Source organism: Macrobrachium rosenbergii, chromosome 9 (assembly GCF_040412425.1).
Source record: "Macrobrachium rosenbergii isolate ZJJX-2024 chromosome 9, ASM4041242v1, whole genome shotgun sequence".
Lineage (NCBI taxonomy): Eukaryota > Metazoa > Arthropoda > Malacostraca > Decapoda > Palaemonidae > Macrobrachium > Macrobrachium rosenbergii.
In genome coordinates, this window is record NC_089749.1 from 10951480 (window position 1) to 10972661 (window position 21182).

The 21182-nt window shown below is 35.7% G+C and overlaps 1 long non-coding RNA gene across 2 annotated transcripts; it reads right to left on the reverse strand.

Moving 5' to 3' along the window:
- Positions 1-7693: 7693 nt before the first annotated feature.
- Positions 7694-17238, reverse strand: LOC136842045 (uncharacterized). Of its 2 annotated transcripts, XR_010854153.1 has the most exons (4): positions 17063-17238; positions 11723-11837; positions 11321-11464; positions 7694-8306 (listed from the first exon to the last, which is right to left on the reverse strand). It is a non-coding gene; the product is annotated as an uncharacterized lncRNA (long non-coding RNA). The 2 variants fall into 2 exon arrangements; XR_010854152.1 differs by lacking the exon at positions 7694-8306 and having other exon boundaries at positions 10180-11464; positions 17063-17234.
- Between the last annotated feature and the right edge of the window lie 3944 nt (positions 17239-21182).

A 21182-nucleotide genomic window follows, 5' to 3' on the forward strand; every position in this document is an offset into this window, starting at 1 on the left:
TTAAATGCACATCTTTTATCAGATTGAAAACTAGGTACTTTAGTTTGTCTGAAAATTTGTTGAATGTCTATTTAGTGTATCTGGTCGTATTCTCCACGTGGCATCGTTTTTAAATTAGTTTTAATTTTTTGTCTATTTGACGTCTTAGCGGTTACGTCTTAGCAAGGTGAAAATGTCAACAGATATGAATGTGAAATTGGTAGACAAACTTAGCAGACAAACTTAGCAACGGGTGAAGTAAACTGAATCCACTGCCCCAACGAAATTGTTACTAAACTTGTCTGCCGGTTTTTTGTATGAAGATTTGTTTAAAAGTAGCTTGAGCCGCAAGTGAAAGTAGTTCATCAGTATTTCAAGCTCTGTTGGGAGGTAAGATTTTGGCGGCATTAACCATGAAAGTTAATTTGTATTGTAGCGCAAAAATTTCTTAGGATTCAAGGCTTAAAAAGATGTTCACGAATACTCTATTTGCAACGATATTCCATGCTTAGACGTGTCTTGATAATCCATTATTCGGTACACAGGATAAAGGTATAATATCGTGCTTAATTGCAGAGTAGAAAGTGCCGCCAAATGACGTAACGTAGGATTTAAAGTTTTAAGGATTAATTCTTGGAGCTTTTTCTATTGTACGTCTATATTTGGCGTGTTGGTTTGGTTAATTGACTTCGAATTTTTGCTGATTTTGCAGTAGCTTGCCATAAACGTAAGATGGTATGGCATAAATAAAAATTTTCGTGTAAATTGTTGATCTGAATCAATGTACTAGTTAACATGAGTCATCAGAATAGGCACAGTAAAAGATAGCTAAATAGAAAGTGTACTGTAAATGGAATAAAGGATTTGACGATTCAGAAGTAACACGTAGATTGGGTAGTGTCTTCCACTGCATAAATAACTGATTGATATGGCTAGAGATCCTTTTCATGATACTTTTTCGTAAAATATTCATTGGTATGTTAATGCTTAGTGCACTAAATTATAAATCCATAAAATACTTTTCATAGACGTATTGAATTCTTGAATGTAAACAAAAATGGTAGTTTTTATGAAGTTCCAGGTTTATTAGTAGATGCAACCAAGTAAAGATAAAATTTTATTTCTACAGGTTGGCGAACCTCCTTTTGTGAAGCCCTGGTTAGGAGATGAAGTCTTCAGGACACTTGTAAAATAGAAAATGGACCCTTCTACCTCTGGCACACTCAAGTCTAATGCTGTCTGAAGCTGCAGATATCATGGCTGACGATAACGGAGTGAAGGCTTTCATTAAGAATGGGTTTCTTTGAAATCATGACTGCAATTAAATTGAGTTGAAGCAATCAGATTAGAGGCTTAAACGTATTCCTGTGAGATTTCTCTGCTGGAGTCACGAAGGACAAAATGGTGAGTGGACAATGCTGCACTGGATACTACGTGATTGCAATTTAAATCACGCAGGTTAGACTAAATGAGTGAAGTTACTTTGATAAATCTTAGTTTACGTTTAGTGAAGCTTTATCTTGCACCTAATTAGTCAAGATTGACTATGGACAACTTTTAAATTAAACGGAGTTCACTTGCACCAACAACAACTATAGTTGAAAGTGACGATTGGGTGGGTGAGTTAGACTTGTAAGGCAATTATCTCGAGTGGGTTTCAGTTGTAGAAAACTATTGATTTTAGACTCCCTATTTAATATTAATGGCACTTCAGTATTTTTGCGTCTAGATCTAGTTTAGCTTATTTAGGTCTTTAATGCTTTAATTTGGCTGAATTTTTTGTACTAAAGTTATAAGTACATGATTTCAAATTGGTATGTTAGTGAAGTAACGTAACTATGGACACTACTGTAGGTAGTGGCAACTTTTATTTTAACTATTTGGCGCTTCGGTATATTTTTAAAGCATAATTTAGGTAATTACAGGTTAATTCAGTAGATACTTATATCCCCACTGGGTGAATTAGTTTTAGACTACAGGTCAATTAAGTAGATACTGATATTCCCACTGGGTGAAATCTAAGTCTACAATTTTTCGCTTGCAGGTGGATGCGAACATCGGTTCAGCTTGAAAGATTTATTGATCTGCACCAGCGTAATTACCACGAGGATTCAAACTTCATAAACCTTCAAATCCACTTAACAAGAGGCATGTGATCTATAGCGTCAACACAAGTTTCAACATCATCATTCAGTGATGAAAACAGTTCAAGAAGTGAGGATGCACTTCCTGATTTTGGCACATTTAGTTTTAAGTCTGAATGTAACTCAGCTTGTACTATTCCTGTCCTGCTTGTATACCGAATGGTACGTGGATTGATTTACTACTACAGTTCTTAAAACTGATTTTAAATATTGAGTGCAGAATGGTTTATATGGCTCATTCAGCTTAAGGTAACTGTTGCCTTTAAAAGTAATGTAGGGTTGCACATGAAATGTCTTGATACAAAAACTCGGGACTGATTCAGCTAGCAGTACAGTGTATCGTAGCTCTTGAATAGTAACGTTTTCCAGCTGTTAGGCAACAGTTTTTGTTAAATGTGTAAGCTTATGCTTGTCACTGTTAATTTCCTTTATACATAACAGTTGGGAAAGCATTTTTCTGCTGGTAACTTACGTAGTTCCGGAATTATTGGTTAGGAACTGTGATAGCTAGACGAGTAAACAAGGAATCTTTGAGTATACGATTTTGTTTAATCGTGCAGGCAGTTTATTTTTGGCTTGGGAGGGGATTAAATAGCTGTGATGGATAGGTGATCTAAGGAAGTTTTAGATTTACCATCTATTTTGGTCTTAGAGAAAAGGTTTAGGTGTCCATGTATTAGTCAAACATTTTTTCTTTGCAAAAGAATTGAGAAGGAAGATTTTGCATCTAAAGTAATTCTATGGTTACTGATTTACAGTATAGGCCAGTTTTCAGTTCACTTGGGAGGTAAGGGTTACTTTTTCTACAAATTTGGCGTTCTGTTCATTGGTTTATATACAGTACCATATTTTCTGACTTTAGTTAGACGTATTTTTACAAAATATCCTGAAGTTAGAATTTTGTTTCAGATCTTGATTTGAGCACCTATAGTATTGGTTGGTATAAAATGGGTTAAATGGTGGTTAATCTAATTTACTCAAAATTTTGCGTTATATGTAACTAATGCTAAATGTGAAGGCGTTAGTATGGTTTGTATGAGTATATACCTTATTTCAATGACGTTCTCAATTGCCATGAGCTGTGTACTTAAGCAGTGCGTATTTTCTTTAGGTGGGATTTTAAATGCATAGCCCTTCCTAAAGGATAGTTTTGAGATTGAGGGGTTTCCCAAGGTGTCTTGAATTTCTACGCTTTCTAATTCATTGGCACCTGACCTCCCACAAGAGGGACCTGCAAGGTTCTGAAAGGCTTAACTCTGCTGTTATTTGATTTTCTTGTTCCTGGAATAAAGGGTCAGAGATACCCAATATTGTATTTTGTTGTACTGTGGGTTCTAGTCAGTCTTGAATTTTACTTGGCCAAAAATTGGTAGGTGTGCGAGAATCGTGTAGTTGACTTATTGGTTTAGTTTGTGTAGGCATTTTGAATGTGCAGGAATCTGATTGGTTCTGTCCGCTTATGTATATGGTTCTTAGTTGATTTGCAGGATTTTTGTAAAGTTTCTGTTGCTGGATTTTGGTCTTAGAGAAAAGGTTTAGGTGTCCATGTATTAGTCAAACATTTTTTTCTTTGCAAAAGAATTGAGAAGGAAGATTTTGCATCTAAAGTAATTCTATGGTTACTGATTCAAACATTTTTTTCTTTGCAAAAGAATTGAGAAGGAAGATTTTGCATCTAAAGTAATTCTATGGTTACTGATTTACAGTATAGGCCAGTTTTCAGTTCACTAGGGAGGGGTTACTTTTCTACAAATTTGGCGTTCTGTTCATTGGTTTATATACAGTACCATATTTTTTCTGACTTTTAGTTAGACGTATTTTTACATAATATCCTGAAGTTAGAATTTAGTTTCAGATCTTGATTTGAGCACCTATAGTATAATTGGTTCGTATAAAATGGGTTAAATGGTGGTTGATCTAATTTATTCAAAATTTGCGTTGTATATAACTAATGCTAAATGTATGGTTTGTATGAGTATATACCTTAATTACTTCAATGACATTCTCAATTGCCATGAGCTGTGTACGTAAGCAGTGCGTATTTTCCTCTTTAGGCTGGGACTTTAAATGCATAGCCCTTCCTAAAGGATAGTTTTTGAGATTGAGGGTTTCCCAAGGTGTCTTGAATTTCTACGCTTAATTTCATTGGCACCTGACCTCCTAAGAGGGACCTGCAAGGTTCTGAAAGGCTTAACTCTGCTGTTATTTGATTTTCTTGTTCCTGGAATAAAGGGTCAGAGATACCCAATATTGTATTTTGTTGTACTGTGTTCTAGTCAGTCTTGAATTTTACTTGGCCAAAAATTGGTAGGTGTGCAAGAATCGATGTAGTTGACTTATTGGTTTAGTTTGTGTAGGCATTTTGAATGTGCAGGAATCTGATTGGTTCTGTCCGCTTATGTATATGGTTCTTAGTTGATTTGCAGGATTTTTGTAAAGTTTATGTTGCTGGATTTGTTAATGGCTGTGCATAAATTTGCAACATCGAATAACTGGAGTATTCAAGTATCCGTACTAGGAAGGCCTGTAAAGAGTAAATTGCTTCAAAGCTATAAATTGCTTCAAAGCTAGAGCTACTTAGTATGAAGTCTTCATTATACTTTGTAACTGACCATGTAGCAATAAAAATTGTAATAAAGATTGAAAATTTTTGTCAACCATTTTAGATTCATTAGAAGGTATTGTTTTTCCATTATGAAATCAAAATTCTCAAATTTAACTAGCATAGCCTCCTATACTGAGAAAGTGGTACAGAGGTTTTCAATATCCTGAAACGACATTAAGGCATTCTTACGACGAATAATTTGAAAGATTTGACCGGAGGACTACAAATTGCCATAAGTCCTTGCCATTGGAAATTAAACTGAAAATTACCTTGTTCTGAAAGTGAAAATGAACACCTATAAAGTCTAATCTAATCAAAGTAACATTAAAATGACTAGTAGCTATAGCTGTCAACTTATCTGTTTTAAGCTCTTGAAAATTGCCAGACATAATACAGGCGGATTGAGGGAAAACTGTTAAGGGCAATGAACTTGACCCAAGGTCTATAAATCAAAATACCTGGAGGATGTATACCTTCGAGCTTAGGTCCATGAATAGGAAAGGTTAACAGCTATTATTTTTTAGGGACTGGATTTGGAAGTTAGAAAGTAGCTTAGTAAAAGGACACTACAGGAGGTCCCGAGGTGATCAGTCCTTTCTAGATTTGTCCTCGCAGGGAAAGTGTAAATGAGGTAAGAGATGGCAGTTTTGACTCTTGGTATCTAAAATTCTTGCCTATAGGGACCACGATGGACAATCTCCCAAAACCAGCTCTCAAACAAAGCCTTAAATTTTATTGCTTGCTACTTTACTAATTATTACGATTCAGTTTCTCTTCCTTCCAAAACTATCAGAAGTGGAATTCTGGGGAGCAAGTTGGGATGGTAAGGAGTAGGAGTAGATAGCTAATCTTCGAGTTTAGACCTGAGTTCAGGTACTCATTTTTTAAAGATACTATAATTTTTCTCTGGAAACTTGGAAGGTCTGGAAGGTTGTCTGGAAGCTTGGGAGGTTGTGCAGATGTTGGTTTATAATGCAGTGATAACGATAGAGGTTTTATATTGTCACTGGTATTGAGGAGATTGAAACGTGTGGTCTTAATTGACCTATTGGCCCGTATGTTGAAAGGAAACTACTGTATTACAGATTTGTTGGTCGTTACCAAGGTCTTTGTAGTTGTCAATGGTCTGTTCGCAACAGGACAACCTGGTCCTTAGTCCTTCGTTTGCTAACAGAGAAACACTTATTGGTCTGTTGTTGAGGAAATAATTGTAAATGTCAGTAGTCACTCGTAAGAAAAATCTGTAGTGTTCGGTTGGGACAGCAAAATGAAGTTGGACGATTCTTTTAATCCATTTAAATGAAGTAAGGCTTTTAGCTTTAACTTTTTCGGTGTCATTAATTTGAGGGAAGTTTAATGGTGGAGAACGTCTCGCTGAATGGTTTTCTGAAGGGTCGTATTATATAGAATTAGGTGACTCGCAAGTAAAACCTTGCAGTTAATTTGATGGGCTGCGGGTACTGTGGAAGTTTTTCATAAATAGTAATATAATGAAGTGTAACTTTGATTTTGATAGAAAATGGTAGTAAATTGAAGGGTGACTTTGTCATTTGTGACACTGCTTTTGAGAGCTTACTGTGTTCTGTCATAATGTAAAGAGTGCTTTCAATTTAAATGTTCCTAGCACAAAGTAATTTAGTGTTGAAATTTTTTTTATTCAAAACCTTTTGATAGTATAATTATTCCTCGATAAGCTATTGAGAATGAAAAGGGAGGCGTTAAGGGACCTTAACATTTTCTATAATCCAATATTTGAGAGTTAAGCCTTTTGTTTCATTACAAGATTTGTCAGGTGGGTTTTTTGGTGGGCTGTATCATTGACACGCACTAGTGCTTATACGTACATGGCAAATGTGACCAAAGTTGTCAGGCTTGAGCATACTTAGGTTTCAGCGCAACAAGGAAAAAAAATGCCGTTCCTTTTATCATTCGACGAGCAGTGTTTGGAGGAGATCGAGAATTCTCTCCAGCTAAGGTGCGTCAGCTTATTGAAGAGGTGAAAAGGCCTCTTTCTGTAGCTAAATACTGTGCTGTGCTGTCCTGTCCTGTCCCTCAAGCTTAGGAAACTGGGTTTTATTTTATTTCAAGTTTCATTGTGTGTTGTGCAAAAGTCATAATTGCTTTTGAACATAAATTTTATTAAATTGCTATATATTATACATTGGCATATGACAGTCACTGTGCTGCAGTTTTTAGGTTTTACATTGTCCTGTTGCTGCAGTTTTCAGGTTGAGATATTTTTATTTAGGTTTTACATTGTCCTGTTGCTGCAGTTTTCAGGTTGAGATATTTTTATAGTCACCTTAACAGTATGTATGGTAGTCTTCTAAACGTAAAGACACACTTATTCAGGTTTTGACAAAGCTTTTGAGGAACGAGTAATTTTGATTTAACGTAAAGAATACTGTAAAACCCGAAATGTTAAGAACTTAGGGAGGCTCTTAAATTCTTGATAACGTATTCTTTCATTTTACATAACCTATGTTTTTGTAATAACGTAAAGAGTAAAACACACTTTTTCGTTTTTCAGTTTAGATGCGGACTGCAATAACCCAGCTTCCTGCAATAGCTCGGCGGAAGAGCAACTAGCACCAGCAGTTCCTTCTTGTGGGGAAAAGTATAATAGCTGTCCGAAGTGTTCGTTTTTCCCGGAAGTTACTTTGCAAGGCCGTCCTTGAACCTAAAATCCTCTGCTGTTGCTATAAAGCTTGGGGGGTTTATTAAGGACCTCATTGGAAAATAACTTTTGGGAAAAGTTTAGACTTTGGACAGTTATTTGTCATTCCCCGCATGAAGGACTGATATCAGTTGCTTTTCCATTGAGAAAATGGTATATACCTGGAAAGACCGTGTCAAAGAAGAGAAATACCTCTAACATTTAAAGTTTAAACCCTGCAGGATGAGAGCAAGTAACAATTATTTAAAAGGGAAGGACTAAAATACATGTACGTCGTATGAATATATTTGTTGAAAATACAAAACTCAATCTGTTGCATATTTATATTTATGCTTTAAAACTTGAACCACTCTCCCAACAAAGTTATATTCCAGCTTTCTCTCTTCATTAGTACTCGCAATATTTCTTTCCTCCTCTATAGCATTGCTTATCGAACGGTCCTTTAAGTTTTTAGTCGGTCGTATGACATCCCTTTCAACTTCGTGCCACTTTGAGTAAGTTAAAATCTTTCCGTTGCAGTTTGGAAAGGAAGAATTCAGCTTCATCGGGTATGGCAGTGGACTCAGGCGGATACTTCCAGATGTCAACTTTTTCACCTATCAAATTCTGCTTCGTCATCTTTTAGACACTACATTCCTGTATCCGCAGTCGATTTTCACCTATCAAATTCTGCTTCGTCATCTTTTAGACACTACATTCCTGTATCCGCAGTCGACTTAAACGCTGGAACGTGACTTGCCATAGAAGAGAGAATTCGCCTTTGACACATCGCGTTTTTGTAGCTGTAGTGGGCTCAGACTCTGAAGCATGCCTTGCCACAGAAGAGGGAATTTAGCTACGTCATAGCTGACACTCTGCGTTGCTTTGTCTGCAGTGGGCTCAGGCGCATACTTACATTTTTCTGCAAGAAAAAATTGCTATGTAAAAGTCGCTTAGATTGATAAGTAAAAACGCAATTTACCTGAGTAATGTAACAAATATATTCAATATCCAATACCGTATATTATTTCCCATTTGTTGAATTTATTCTTAGCTGCCAACCATTACCACACATGTTTTAACATCAAATTCATAAGAGCTTACTGAATAATCAGTAGTACTAACTATTTTAAGAGGTTCTGATGTGGTATCCCCTGCATATGACAGCTATGCAGAGCGGCTTAGAGACAACCGAATATTAAGCAAATATTAAACTAGTCTGATATATTTTATCTCCATTATGTCACTTTTTATGTTAAAGCTGCAAAAAGGATTATCCCTATACCCGTTTTATACATATAAAAGGGAAATGTAACTACCAAAATTCAATGCTATACAAAACAGCGAATAAAAACTCAAAATTCAATATGCTTAATTCTAAAATATACTGGTTTAATTGTTACTATAAAATTCACTTAAGAAAAAATTCATGTTAAACATGACTAGAAAAATACATGCCATCCATAAAACCAGTATGAAGGTAACTGAAAAATTTCTAAGCTTTGAATTTTGACAGGCTTTTAATTAATCAGGATACCAAAAATAAATTAAATTAGCTATTGAGGCAACCCAACTTTCAGGAAAAGCAAATAAACCCAGACCACCAAACAAGACAGATGCCTATGCTCTCTCCACTCACATTGCATTAAAAACTCTGCTGAACCACATGTTCCGGCACAATATCTATATCAACAAACGAAGCTTTCAAACCCTAAAAAATGTCGCCGATAACCTTATGCAATTTTGAGCCGTCCTGATTCACTGGAAATCTAGTACCTTAACCATTAGCTCTAGCCCATAGTAATTTATTTCATAAATTTGGTTCCTTCGTTCTACCTGTGTCATGGCAATGCAGTTGCTCTCACGGCAGCCCAGGCTTTTGTCAATAATGTCGCATTTCACCTTTCTACTGGGACTTTGCCAGAGAATTCAGCAGTACATTTGTTAATGTTTAGATAAACATTATCTTCCATTTCAGCTAAATTAGTGGTTCAGTTGCTTGTTATATATTTAAAGGCAATTTTTCTTTGCTCTGACACACCTTCCACCAGATCAGCATAATGGCCTCAGCTGGGTTAATACGGAGTAGCCTCCGTCTAGCAGAAGGGACCACTGTAGGAACTCCACAACTATATCCCCATTAAGACAAAAACTCTCTAGACCAATAAGGTCAGTTAAGCGCTGTATGGACGAGTGTTTTAATACCTGTCTTTATTGCCTAATTTTCACAAATCAGTCAACCAATAAAGTTAGTGTGAAGGTTTCTAGCAGCCTTCCACACCTACTGTAGAAAAAAAAAATTAGGCCAAAGTGCCCATGTGAACAAGACGAAATTCAGAGGTGGCCTTAGCTTAGGAAGTCTGCAGAACTGCAAGTCTATTCCAGTGCCAAGTGCAAATTATCACAAAGCTCATGAAAAAAAGTCGTTTGTCCACTTTAAAAAAAAATATGGAAAATTTAGGTTAAAAGAAAGGGTACATTAGGGTTAAATATTGAAATAAAGAAAAAAGGACTTAAGATTATGGTGAGCATTGAGACCAACTCCTGTACACCAACCTCAACCCCTGAACTGCAGAATAATTGTCAATGACACTACCTTGAAACAAATCACCGAAGTTGAAAGTAGTGAGGTCTTAGTCCTTGCAAAACGTGCAATGTCAGTTGCTATTTTCATTTTACATGCTTTCACAACTAGTTGTTTAAAATACCCTATTCCATTCAAGATGATAATTCCCAGTACTTCTAGAAAAATTTTTACATGTTAAGAGAAAATCACTAGTGAATAAGCTAGCAACTTGACTGTCATATTAGTATTTAACTATATGAAATTACCAACAAATTAGAATTTGGCAGTATTTATGCTGCTATCGCTACTGAGAAATTATAATGATTATATTAACAGCTCTAGATAATGTCATATGACATTCACAGAAATATTTTCTAAAGCTGCTCTATGTGCCTTGGACTTCATTGCAAAATCTTTAAATAATTTTACATCAGTCAAACAAGAGTGCATCTTGAATTGGAAGTGCACTAACAGCAACGTTTGAGTGCCTAGTGAATTTTCAGTGCTTAAAAACTTGAAAATTCTGAGGCCGTTTATTTTGCCACATCGAATGGTCCATTTGACGTAATTAATGGCTAGTGACAACGCTTTGCAGAGTTTTTTTTATGCATGGGCCATGCAGCGCCAATCTAAATCCAGTTCCTTGAAGCTGAGCAAGTGACAAAAGATAGACCAACTGTAATTTTTATGTATCAAACGAAAATGACACTTAGTCAAAGATGAATTTTTATACATCGAAAAATCAATATAAATGCTCAAGTCATTCCTTTCACACCCCCATATACCCATTCAGCTATCAGTAATGATAACAAGACTTAAAAAATCCAGCAGATCTAGGAAAACGGTTTTGGGAAGCCCTACTTATACTAGCAAACCTCCCTAAAATTAAAGAGAATCCAGTTAATATAGACTGTCTTAACCTTTAAAGATAAAAACTTGGCAGAAAACTTTCCTAGTTATGGTATTCACGAACTCGGTTCACCAAAAGGACAGAACTGATGCCAAACTAAGATGTGAAAGGAGTGACTAGGAGTTACAAAAATCAAGCAACCACTCAATTCAGACACATTATGCCGAAGTTACGTCTAGATTTTTATAAACTACAGCTAAACAGGTTATGGGGCAAGAAAACAAGTTCATTTACAGTGTTAGAACTTCGAAGCAGGAGAGATTCCGTCGTTAGCATTAAGCGAACGCAGTCAAGTTTAATTTTGATTTAAGATTCAACCTCAAATAAATTCTGGAATTAAGTAGATAACTTGTTTGCTCAGTGGTTTCAAAGTGCTTTTGCTCTTAATTTATTATCTCTAGTGTTAAATTATTTTGTGACTTAAGAAACGCACAACTATTGACTTCTTCATAAGGCTTACATTCGAAAACTGATTATTTTCCTGTTCGTCCAGGACTTCAAACATCCTCATTTCTCTGCAGTAGCTCTTCAAGTGGACGACGCCGAAGGACAGCCTGGGTCTACGCTGCAGTAGTGCTTTGGTCCTGCCAAACGACTTCCACTCCTGTAAAAAGAAACTTACTCTAGTTTTCTGCTAAGTCATTGCATTGGTCATAATCATTGGTATTTGTATAATCTTAATGTTAACTTAGGTATTTGTATAATCTTAATGTTAACCTATCAAGATATTTACGAAGCACAGAATCTTACTTCATTTTGAAACTTTTGATGCATGAATCTGTACCATATGGCCCAGGACCCGAAACTTAAGTGGCTTGCCACTTAAAACATCTGTAGCTTATGATAATTCAATTGTACTCACCGTGGTATGAAGGGTTTCCACTTGAACTGTTCAAAATGAAGAAGAGTAATTCTGGCTGAGACTTCACTATGATCGAGACTACTTCAATCCACCCTGGACAATTCCAGTCTCTTATCTGGAGAAGAGAAAAAAAGACAACCACTATAAAAATGAAACTTTCGAAGTCTTCCATTAAGCAATGAGTTTACACGTTCAACTGCAAAGAAAACTGTGGGACGAAACATTTCAAATTGCCTGTAGTTCAGCATACCTGGCTGAGAGCAATCGATGGGCGCAACCTTTCAGTTTATCTAAAACTAAACAGAGCATCTGTACTGTCACTGGTCGGTTTTGGCTGCTATATTTTGTTTGCTTAAAGTCATGACTGCCCTACTTAACAGCATCCCTCAAAATTGAGTTAAGAGCAGTTCCCTTGCTTTCGAGTGCGGCACTGATTTTATTTTTATTGGTTTTGTATGATTTGCGGCTTATGGAAAATTAAGCATTAAACCTTCGCATTAAAATTATTTGGTTTCATTTCTTTCAGACCTACTCTAGTTCTATGACATGACCCTTCGTTTCATTGCATAATTTATGTATTACCACTTTACTTTTGAGCGACAGTAAGGCTCGTTCCTTCAGGTATTTACATGCATATTTAAGAGCAGTAATGCTCGTTTCGTAAGAAATCTACTCATTTTGAGCTCATTTTTGTTGTAATGAACAATAAAAGAGTGGGATTGATATATTCGAGTGTACTTTTCAGCAATGCTTCTAATTCTTGTTGCCAGTTCAGAGTTAATCTAGCGAGTTCTTAGACAAGTTTTCGAACATTTTCAAACTCAAAATCAATGGAGACACTAGCTTTTATCTCTGATCAGTTCACGGTCGAAGGCATCCATGACGACTTGTAGGCAATTATTATTGACCCTGGTTGCTAGGTATTCATGCATTTCTAATTTCTACTACTCTTCCGTGACCGGTAATACATACAATACGAGAAATTATTTATACTTCAGACAAATATTTGAGAGCAACCTCACAATTTTAACGTATTCCTTACCGTTGACTAACTTTTAACCCTTTAAAATACTAACAGGCCACATTGCTCATAATAATAAGGTTCAAGCAGTTTCTTTTCTTCAAAAGACTTTGGTCCCTTCAAAAGCAACAGGAATTTTATATTACAGAGATGAGGTAAAATTTTAAAGAAATGATATAGGTCGTTAGTCACTCTTGCTTCCTAAATTTAAATTTTAGGTCTTCAAATATGAATTTAAGGTCTCTGCCAAATAGACACTTACTCTAGCTTCTAGCAACAGCCCAGGTTCTATCATTGTGTGTTTTCCTCATTTTACAAGGAATTTACTAAATTCAAAAGGAAGTGAGAACTTTTATAAAATAAATACATCTAGTACGGGGTGCCACATACTACGGTTTTAAATACTGAAGATTAATTTCAGCTCAACATACAGAACTATTACATGGACTTACGTTTACAGGTTTTTTTTATTTCCAGCAACACGTTATACACTAGATCTTTACTTGACTGAAGCTTGACCATTTAGGCCAAATTTGCCAACAAGTTATTTTCATATAGTTTTAAAATTAACTCTAGCCATGCATTACGTTGATCATTAAGTCACTCATGATAACTATCATTCCAATGCTTGCGGTTAAAATTCGTATCGCCAAAGTTTCAGTAATTGGTAGGCAACGTCTTTATTCAAGGTGTCATATGCTGAAAAACTAAATGATAAACTCCCATGCTTTTAATTCATGCACTATTACAACGAAAAATGTTTCAAGTACCTTTTGAAAAATCTGTGGACAATCTTACGCTCTATACTACTTGCATTCTGTATAGTTAAGTTTAACATTTAAAATCCTTGATAAATCCTGCATACTATCTTAAAGCACGACTTCTGTGGAATCTACAGCAAAGCCAGTTGGCTCTGAAACAGGGACAATTATACAGCAGCCAGTTACTATCTTCCGTATACATTACAGTACGGTCATTATTGTTGCAGACGAATTGGTTAACGAATAAGAAATCGTAAAGCGTAGCAATTTCTCAGGCACAAAGATTTCCCTCTTATAAGAACTACTTTGCAATGCGTGATCTAAGGTCAGACGAGCCCTTTACGGAATCAAAAATCGTTACTTTTCGGAAGACTCCAGCCACCTCCCACAATTTTTCTTGGGTAAAACACACCAAACAAAATATTTCTTAATACATAACTTCGCAAAAGCTTAATAAAAAAAACTCAAAATTACAACTTATAAATACCGGCCCCCCAGCCGCCTCCATATCTAGTACGGCAAAATTGTAACCAGTAAACACATCCTAGGATACGTTCGGTTGGTATTTTTATGTTCTTTTAATGACCTATCATTTCCTAGCCATTTTTGGCATGAATCCAAAATGGTTTTTCATACCAAAATGGCTGGCTGGAGACTTCCGAAAAATTACCTCAAAAATTGCCAGGCGATGTCCTAACTCTTGCATAATTCTGCCAAGACTATCCAGACACCATTATACAGTACACAGCCATATAGGCTAATAAACCCATTCCCTGTACAAGTAACCTAATATATTGGTAAACTTATTTATACTAAAAATGAACCTAAACTTATTTTTCATAGTTTTGGAATTTAATGCAAACACTTTAAGTGGTATTCCACTAACCTTGGCTGTAATACGTCTGCAGCATACTTTTAATAGTTTTGAAATTTAATGCAATCTAAGTGTCATAACACTAACCTACCTTGCCTGTGATACGTCTACAGCAAAGTTAACAGCAGCTTAGTTCAATTTTTACGTCAGCGAGCTTTTTTACTTGGTTTCAGGGGGATATTTAATTGAAAAACCAACAAAAAGGCTGTAATGTTTTGCGTAAAAACAGCAGCTTAGTTCAATTTTTACGTCAGATGGTTGTGCAGGAAAACTGGTTTTCATACATTTTTTTTTTTTTTTTGCCAGTGACCTCGACTGATGCATTGCCCAAGGAACTTGTACCCATAACTATGAAACCCTTTGTCATTTAACAACAGTGCTTTCTGTAGCCGAACAAAACGTAATCCTGAAAAATATATGTAGAATCTACTGGTCACTTTTTACCAGATACATTTGTCATAGCCACAATGCCCTCTTAACTTCTCGAATTCATCGGGCTTTTTTGGATACGCTTGTCACTACAAAACCTTAAGATCCATGTGCAAGAAATATGAAGATATGTCTGGTGGCGGGAAACCAACCCGGGTCCCAAAATCAGTTTGATATTGTAAAAGCCACGTTAACTTTTACAGTTTACAGTCTCCTGAAATTTGTCTAGCCAACGATTTGGTAAAAGGATAAGCAACGCCTCTATTGGAAATATTTAATATCCTGCCTCCTTCGATTACCTCATGCATCACTAACGGGTTCAAGGTCATTTCAGATTTAAATTTAACCACTATTCTAAAGTATAACACTCAAAATTATTTTATAACACTACGGTAGTGGTGGCAAGCGGAAAGGGATTTTCATTTCACGGCTTTTATTATGTTTGCCATTTCACCGTTATATCTATCCACATGGTCACATACCCACATCGCCTGCGTTATACCTCTTAACCATACCCCTTAAAACCTTAATTTGATTCATATTGAAAACATGAGAATTTAAACCTCTGGATCACTATGCACATCATTAACCCGTTACTACATTTTCATTCACTTAGATATTAAGACTTTACCAAGCATTGTTCTTGTAAGGCAATACTACCTACTAACCAGCCTTTGAAGAAACCGCTCTCGCGACCCAATAATGGCTGTGAAATAAGTACACCAAAGCCTCAACCACAGGCTGTTCAGCGCCATCAAGGGGAAAAATGGATAAGGAAATAGTCCCTGCATGACCTGAAATTTTTGGATTTTCGTTCCCATGTAAGAAATTCAGAAGCAGTATTACACAGATAAAAGTTCAAACTCTCCTAAAGTTATACAGCTGTTCAACAGCGCCATGAATTACTCCATCATAACTGGAGTGATAAAGAATAAAAAAATTCAAGGTAATACGAGTAAATCATGAGAACTAGTATAATATCCCAAGAAATGCTACTAGTACGCAGAGGTTTGCAAACATTCAAAATGACAAAAATTGGTCATTTTAATATCAATTACAGGGATTTTAAAGTTACCTAATAATGACAGTATTCAAAATTTATTTAAACCGTACACTGGTTTAAAAAGTCTTCAACTTTGTTATTTTTGGCTGACACCTAAGGTTTCACAACATATATACTCAACCTAAGTAACACTCAAATATCAGCCTTATGTAGCTGCAGTCCCTAAACTTAATTTCCCTTAACACTGCAAATTACTAAATCACGAGCATATGAATGGGTCAGTTTTGGGGAATGGGACGTTTGAACCACGAACCATTACTTTACATATGTTCGTGTCAAGTCCTTTATGATGGTCAAGATCATTAGAAAGTTGTTCCTTAGAAAGTTAATGGTAAAAGTTAGTTTCCGGTCCGAACTCCAATTCCACATGAGAGCTAGTACTAAACACGGCGAAACTGATTAATCTACACTTTCGCCGTGTTAGTACTGGCCCCTGGGGGTTCAAATGTATTTCGCCGCGTTCAGTACTAGCCCCTGCGGTGCCAAATGTCCCTTCAAATGTCCCTAAGAGCATTTCGCAAAATTGAAACTCAGAAAAAATCCTCATTTACATTTTAAAAAATCATTTACACTATTTTGTGATAAATATTAGTTTGCAAGAATTATGCATATAGAATTTTTTCATTATGAAGATTCGAAAGAAACTAGTGGGGATTATCGGACCGGAAATGAACATTATCCAAGTTAATCACTAAACGCCTAGAAATTAAGTTTCAAAACCTACCTATCACCATAAGTCCTTAACATTCTTCCCTGAACGTGTTTCAGTGTAGGACCGAGTTAGGAATGCACTTCGTAAATCACACAGCTCCTAAGCATTTTCACTGCCGAGGCTTATCGGCATTCCTCGCCAACGATTCTAGTCTCATTTAGGCTCATTTTAGTGGCTTACCTGGGATCCCCTCAATTATCAAAAATCCCAACGTAATTTCCCGATATATAACGCTACTACTAAGACCACTAATGAGACTTCAAATATATCGGGGAAATTGTTCGAGTTTTAATTAAAAGGTTCGAATTGTCTAAACCAAATCCAAAATGAATGACACCACCCTGCCTTTACCGGACATGAACTCTAAAAAAACATGTCGCCCTGCATAAAATTCCTCACTAAAAACGTATCTTAAATCTAATGCTTCCTAATCTTGCTAATATAAACTTATGAAGTACAGGAAACTCATCTCCTACTTACCACGGTATAACGAAGAAGATCCTCTCACTGTTCACTATCACTGGTATAAAGAGCCAAAACGAAGACAATAAATCCTTGCCCGTAAAATGAACTTTTCACTTTTCAGCCTCCTGCCGCCGGATAAATTCTCTTCGACCAATCAGAGACGTCCGTGTCATTCCTTTCCAACAGAGGAAGGGAAGACGTCTTCTGACTGGTCGAGACAAGAGCAAGGAATCTTTAGGAACACAAACGACACTGACATCTGTTGGTACATGGACTAAAGTTTCTAGAGACTAAAAAGCTATGAAAATGTATGCTTTTGAAATTTATTACAATGAAGGAATACCAGAAAATTTTGTGGTTTTTGAGGCATTAATAATGACACTCAATTACAATGCTGACTTTCGCATCAAGATTAATTACAATTATTTTTTACGCATTAAGATAGAGTGGAACAGTCTCAGATTTAATGCTGACAATAACTTTGCTGATTTTTGATAAATGCTTCAAGTATTTGGGGTACATATTCCGAAAATAAAATCACTACCCAAAGCAAGCACCTTGGAAATATTTAGTTCAGTAATAGTTTAGTGACAGACTTATGAGTTTTAGACGCTCTTACTAAACAAGACTGCAATCCTTTCATATCACGAAAGTAATCATTATGCCCACCATAAGGATCTGGTGCTCACGTTTTGTTCTGTAAAATGTAAGATCATACATGCTGAGTATCTATGAGATTTTATCAGCGAAATTATAGCTTTTTTTTTTATTAACCTGGATTCCTCGAATAAAACGAATGATATGTAAAACGTATTTTATGATATCAATGGCCATTGCTACACTATGTTGTCCTTGCTAGGACTGTTTTTAACCCTGATAGACAAATGAAAGACAAATAAAAAAACTATGACATGTAAAATGTTTTGACTCAGGTATCATACATATCTGAATCATTTTTCGACCTGTTAAAGGTATTCATATGCTTCATTCAGGTATTTGCTTACAAAAATATCTTATTAATAATCGTTTTTTCGTGGCTCGTATTAAGATAAGGTGACGGATTTTTTTTTTATTTCGTTGCTTTTTTTTTTGTTTCCTTAATTTAGTCAGATATTTAAACCATTGTTATTAATCACGGGTACTTTTAAATGTTAAAATTCACATATTTTGACTCCGGTTACTGGATAGTAATGTACTGCTTTTCTATAAAATATTTAACCCCCAAAATGACTGAACTATTCGTGATTTTCCAATCCCAGCCCTCCTGGCAACAAGGATGCTGGACAATCTGACGCTAATAAAACACATAAGGGCCATGAAGGTTGCACTTAACTAAACTAAACTAGACATAACTAATATAATTCACTTTAGCTAAACCAAGTAATGAACTCATTTACTGAAACCTCCACTCTCTCTCTCTCTCTCTCACTTAAACCTCTTGAGACGCACTTTCTCACTAGAGCATAAATAGAATAAACTAACAGTATGCTCAGAGAGAAGAATGGCTTTAGTTTAAGATTTCACAGTTGCTTCAATCAAATGTTTTTTATGCTAAAAACGTATCTGATAACGTTATACGTTATTAGATACAAGCGGACGAAAAGCGTATGATGTTTGTTTGTCCTAACATTAAGGTTACATTAATCTTGGGATGTTAGTGGATTTTTACATAGAAGTCAAACTAGGCGCCTTCTTTTCATTCAAAACAGCCAACCCTACGTCATACTGACTTAAAGAATGAGAGCGCAAATCATAAGACAGTGCCTATGTTATTCGTTTAAAAGAGCCATTTAGAACTAAAATGATATCAGTTAAGTTATAGTTGATTTTTTTGTACTCAATTTACCTTGTTGAAAACTGTATAATTGTTGCTTAGATTGGTATTCCTGGTTCCACCCTCCGCCATTTGCTGGACCATTTTATGTATTGCCAGAAACCGGTGAATTTAACTCCTTATGTAGTCCTACATTACTGTAAAATTACTTCACGTTAACTTATCATCTTTTTATCTTTTAAAATTAAATACTTTAAGTAAATTGCACGTGACATGAAGAAAATTTATTGGTCATTTCTTGGGAAGGAAAACATTAGTTCCATATGAAGTAAAATACCGAAAGAGTTGCCAGTTACTTTGTTTTCACGCGATAAGGAGACCAGAGAATCCCTTCATGATGAACGAGTGCATGAGAGTTCTTAAAGGAATATTTGCAAGCAAAGGTTTTGTAATAAAACAATTTTATTTCTGAAAAGTGACATACAGGCACTCTGTAAAATCAATATGAAATATTTTACTTCGCTTGATTTGAAATTTAATGACAAATTCCATTTTGCATATTCTTTTTACTCAAAATCATTGTTATTCAACTTGGTGAAGACAAATTTACAGTTCAAGGAAGTTCAGTGGCATGGCTACTCTGCTGTGTGTGGTTATTCCTCACTCTTTCCTCTACTCTCTCTCTCTCTCTCTCTCTCTCTCTCTCTCTCTCTCTCTCTCTCTCTCTCTGCATGTCTCAATGTATTGTAATGGAAAAGCTGATCCAATAGTATAGTAGCCTATTACTTCAGAGTTTAACAAGAATTAGGTTACATTATTCACAGAATTTCGTCCTATGTGTAGCTACAGCGCATTTTCTGTGAAAAGTAAAGAAAAGATATGGCATGACTTCTAAAATCCTTGTGATTCGGTAAAATATGATAAAAATCTGAAAGAATGGCTAAATTTAGGTAGCCGCCGCAATATTTAAAGTTAGCTGTCGTTTCCTAATCAGGGCAGCCAACCACAGTGTTTTCGTGGAAGAAGAACCAAACGTAAGAAATGCCTCGAGGGAATTAAACTTAACTGAGAATATTTTTAAAATTTTTTTAAATCTTACTGTTGTAAGTTTGAGCTCTTCGTAATATTTTACTTGCCAGTGTTAATACCCGTATAATCGTCTGCTATGATGGTACGCCTTGTTCGTTCGTCCGCCATTTGCTGATGCGTTTAAAGTTTACCAGATCTTCCTTGATGATTTCCTTTAAGAACATTTTTTCAAGACTAATTTAGATAATTTTAAGCATTTGACACTTATTTTAGTAATTAAAAATTAAAGATTGACCATTTACTTATTCAAAATATTTCATATTGTATAATTAAATTCTTAAGACAATAGGTTTTTTGCTAACATAAACTTTTAATTAAGTTGCCAGGTACCCTTTATCTTCACTTAGAGTTGCCAGTTACTCCTAGCATGGCAGTCTGTAATGTTTCTTTAATTTACCAATAGATGGCGTCAGAAGGTACTTTTGTGCTTTAGATAATAATTCAATTTCAGAGAACCTGAAAGAAAAAGCTTGCAAGCTGATGTCGTTAACGGGCCCTAGGTATGATATATCGCCCGGAACGCATATAGTTACTTTCATTTGTACTTTAATGATGATGAATTTATTTATATGACTATCCTTTAAAATAAAAGCCCAGAGAATCGATGTAGAGCATAATGATGGTGTTGAAAGTCAGGGATAAGTGAGATTAACCATTCTCGCCGATGGAGACAATTTTCACACACTAAATAACTTCAGTATCATGTAGGCTACAGAGGGTGATTTATAGAAGCTCTCTCTCTCTCTCTCTCTCTCTCTCTCTCTCTCTCTCTCTCTCTCACTAACAACCAACTTTTCATCACTCTCTAAAATTATTGTCACAGTTATACACACAACAGTTACACAACCATTCTGTTTAATGAATCAAAAAGAATGGCCTCAGTTATATAAGGGCTTACCCAATTCTGTCGTATCATGACCAGAAAGAAATGAGAGGTCAGAAATGCAGTGCAAAATGAGAGAGAGAGAGAGAGAGAGAGAGAGAGAGAGAGAGAGAGAGAGAGAGAGAGAGAGAGAGAGAGAGATTAAAATCATACAAAGGAATCGCCGTAGCTGAATGTAGCAAAGTACGAGCCGGACGTGTTCAATTCGACTGTTTATTTTGCAAAAATACAAATCTCCTCCTGCTAGCAAAGAAAATAAATTAAGGATTTTGTTAAAATAACAAAGGGTATTTATCTAAGTGCTCACAAAAACAGAGGATACGTTTATATACAACTGACTGTTCGTATCTTTCCAAATCTCTATCAATATATTTCTAACTTTTTTCCAT